This window comes from Mesoplodon densirostris, chromosome 4 (genome assembly GCF_025265405.1).
Source record: "Mesoplodon densirostris isolate mMesDen1 chromosome 4, mMesDen1 primary haplotype, whole genome shotgun sequence".
Taxonomy (NCBI): Eukaryota; Metazoa; Chordata; class Mammalia; order Artiodactyla; family Ziphiidae; genus Mesoplodon; species Mesoplodon densirostris.
This window is the reverse complement of record NC_082664.1, coordinates 144,322,967-144,326,913: the sequence shown is the minus strand read 5'-3', so window position 1 is coordinate 144,326,913 and position 3,947 is coordinate 144,322,967. Positions and strand designations below refer to the sequence as shown.

The window sequence follows — 3,947 nt, the reverse complement described above, 5'->3', positions numbered from 1 at the left end:
TAGGAATAACAAAATTAAACAGCCAATGGAATGGGATGAGCTAGAACAGGAGATTGAAAAAGAGGTGTCACAACTGTAGGAGAAACCCAGGAAAGAATGAAGCCACAGAAGAAGAAAAAGGAGTGTTTCAAGAAGAAAGGAATGTTCAAGAGTGCTGGACGCAGTTGAAAGATCGAATAAGATGAGGCCTGAAAATTAGATTTAGAACAGATTTAGAACATGGTGGTCACTAATGACCTTAGCAAAGCTATTTATGTGGAGTCACAGAGCAAGGCCGGTATTCACACCATACCTAATGACACAGCCATGACACTTAATATTGGAATGATTAAGTACTGATTGGTGAACGCCTACCACCCCAGCCCACTGGCTGTTTCCCTGGCTCACCCTTGGACCTCCCCATGATCCAGTAGCAAAGTCAACCTCCCAGCCAGCAGGGGATCTTTAGGATTCTGCTAGAATCTCTAGGACTCTGCTAGAACTCTGGGAGCCCAGAGCAGGGCTCTGCTAGGGAAGATGATTCCTGTCTGCAATGTAATTGGGTGTCCTTCTCCCCAACCCCTTGTCTCATCCCCCTGGGACTCCATGCACCATTATTCATGTTTCAGACCCAAGAAAGTTGTATCTGGGGTGGCATCCCCGACCTTGTCCTTCCATCTGCCCAGCTGCACTGGGTCAGGATTGGGTCAGACAGCCATGTGCTACTTCCGGGACTTAGGACCTCACATCCTTACCGATTATTGTAGGGGCAATGAAAGTGGCAAATAGATTTTTGTTCGTTTTGTTTCTCAAGGGGTAGACTGTTTTTGGTATGTATTGATACGTACTTTGGTATGTATTGATTCTGGGTTTGAGTAGTAAGTGTACTTTGAGATTTTTAGTTGAAATATAGTAAACAGTGCTAGAAATATAGCTAAAATGGTAATGAATCAAGTTGATGTGTCTAACTGCGGCATACCAGTAAGGAGAGTCTTAACCCTCAGTCTTTAACTTAAAAGGTTAACGCTACCTAGCTTCTTAATGAACTTACAGCATTGATGCGGATCATTTTTCAAAGTATTTTAAGGGTACTAGTTCAAGGACAATAGGCATGAAGCTATGGTTTGACCCACAATCTCTGAACACTGCCCGTAATACAAACCTGGTTGTGTTGATATTAGGGTCGTGTGATTTAGGCGTCCTGGGATTGCGTCTGTTTTTAGGCCTAAGGAAGGTATAGCTCGTGAATGTAATACATCTTCGGAGGAGCTTAGTATTTGGATTGTTATCTCTATGGGTAATACTACTCAGTTGTCTACTTCTAGTAGTCATAATTCCCCTGGTTTTAAGTCTGATGTTGGGATTATATAGGAGTCGAAACTTAAATCTTCGTAGTCAGTGTACTCATAGATTCAATACCACTGGTGACCTACAGTTTTTACAGTAAGAGATGGGTTATTAATCTCATCCATCACATAGAGGATTCATAGTTATGGCAGGGCAATTAAAATCAAAATAATAGCTGGTAAAACCGTCCAAGTGGTCTCTATTTCATGTTTGTCTATTGTGCTGGCATGTGTTAGCTTAGTTGTTAACATTATTGAGACAATATAAGGACCAGGGAACTAATTAAAAAGACAATTATTAGTGTGTGATCATGAAAGTGTAGTAATTCTTCCATGATGGGCGATGTTGCATCTTGAAATCCTAGTTGGAAAGGATGTACCATAGAGATATACAGGATTTTCACCTGTGACTTAACTTTGACAAAGTTATATAATTTTTTACTAATATCTCATTTATAGAGAAAGACATAATGGCTATGGTGTTGGCCTGAAACCAGTAGAAGAGGGTTCGATTCCTTCCTTTCTTAGTCATTTTAGGTTAACGTAAGGAGGTTCTTCAAATGTGTGATATGGTGGAGGACATCCATTTAATCACTCTAAATTTGTGGTCGTTAATTCTACTGTTAGGACTTCTCGTTTGGATGAGAATGCCTCTCAGATAATGAAAACTGTTAACATGACTGCTGTTAGTGAAATGAATGAGCCTATTGATGCAATAGTATTTCATGTTGTATAGGCATCTGGGTAGTCAGAGTATTGTCGAGGTATACCGGATAGACCTAAGAAATGTTCTGGGAAGAGGGTCATGTTGACGCCTACAAATATGATTACGAAGTGGATTTTTGCTCATGTTGAGTTGAGTGTATACCCTGCGAATAGTGGGAATCAGTGCACAACCCCTCCTATTATAGCGAAAACAGCCCCTATTGAGAGTACGTAGTGAAAATGTGCAACTATGTAGTAGGTATCATGAAGAATGATGTCTAATGATGAGTTAGCTAGGACAATACCTAGCTAACCTAGGTATCTCACATCCCTTCCTTCAGACTCTCTTCAGACCCTCCAAACACGGCAGTCCACCTTTGCCCACCCCTCACAAGTGATTTCTCTCCGCCTTATGAAGTACTGCCCCTACTTCAATGACTGACGGTTAGTAACTCTTCCAGGGTTGACTTGCCAAATCCTCCCAGGAAGTTTTTCTGCCACCTCTTTCACTAGAAAGAGAGGAAAATGAAAGCTTAATTCTCAGTGGAGCCTCTTTTTACAGAAAATATTTGCTTCATCCCAAGGGGAAGGCCAAGTTCCCTTTTTTGAATGAATTTTCTGTAGACTTCCATGTAGCTCTTTGCTCACACTGACTTACAAATTCCCAAGGTTTCCTTCCCTCTCTGCTTGCTTTCCCCATCAAGCAAAGGAAGGAGCTGTACCAGATACTACAGAAGGCCTCTTCTGGCTCTGACTTACAGAGACTTTGTCCTTTGTGGTTTACATCCACCTTGAGCCAAGGACACCCAGGCACTGCCATAGTCATTGTCCACCTGCAAAAGCAGCCTACACGGGATACCATCAAGGGAGGCCGCCGTGGTCTTGTGGTGCTTCAATTGCAAGGTTACAAAGTATGGATAATGGCAAATAATGCCTCCTCATCATTTTTAACCTTTCTGAAGAATGCCTCTGTGCATAAGCCAGAGGTTTTTATTTTAAAATCAATTGTGCTTATTGTGCTCTTTGGAAAAATAAATGAGAAGCTTGGAAGAAAGAAGTGGGATCCACGGCTTATTAACACAAAGAGGTTGGAGTGGAGTGTGGTTACACGGGCCTGCCTAGCCCAGACTGCTATTGTCCTGGAGGACAGGGTTAGCAGCTGAAAACCCCAAGTGGTTGCTATGGGAGAAGAGAGCTTCTCACGCTACAAAAATGTACCAGACGTATGTGGGCAAAGCAGCTGTCTTCTATTAGCCTCAGGCGCCCTGAGAGCCTCCATCCCCATCCTAGGGAGAATGGGGCCCTCGTCCCACTGAAGGACTTTTAAGTCACAAAGATCAGATATCCAATCCAAGTTCAGCCATTTACTAGCTCTGTGGCCTTGAGAGGGCCACTTGATGTCTCTTCTGTACAATGGAGGGAGCGATACCCACTACGTGGAGTTCAGAAGATCATGGGAAACTTGGAAACACTGAGTCAGTGGCTTGTAGGGGCCCGTGGCTGTGAAAACCCCACATAGGCTCATTCCCAGGGTAACATGTGGATTGCTGGGGCTGGTAACCTGAGAGAACCAAGGCAAGATCTGTGGGTACAAGAGGGGCTGTAATTTTAGCTCAGACCCTAATCAGTTCTGCAGCTGCCTTGGGCAACTATGGCATGCCAGTGACAGCACTTGGCATGGTGGAAATGCCACCATGCTTGGCTCCGAGGTATCTGTGCTCCGTTCTCTGTAGAGCCACAACACACACACACACACAGGCCACACCATCTGCCCATGTCCCCATCTCACCATCTCACCACTCAGAACCTCCCACTGCTTTTCCAAACCCACTTCCACATCTTAAAGGAGAAAGGAAGGGAACTCTTTCTATCACTTTTGCAGGGGGAAACCATGAAGAGGGTGGTTGGTATTAGACT

At 43.7% G+C, this 3,947-nt stretch overlaps 1 pseudogene; it reads right to left on the bottom strand.

Annotated features, from left to right (window-relative positions):
• Positions 1–1,044: 1,044 nt before the first annotated feature.
• LOC132488757 (cytochrome c oxidase subunit 2-like) lies at positions 1,045–1,708 on the bottom strand (annotated as a pseudogene).
• Between the last annotated feature and the right edge of the window lie 2,239 nt (positions 1,709–3,947).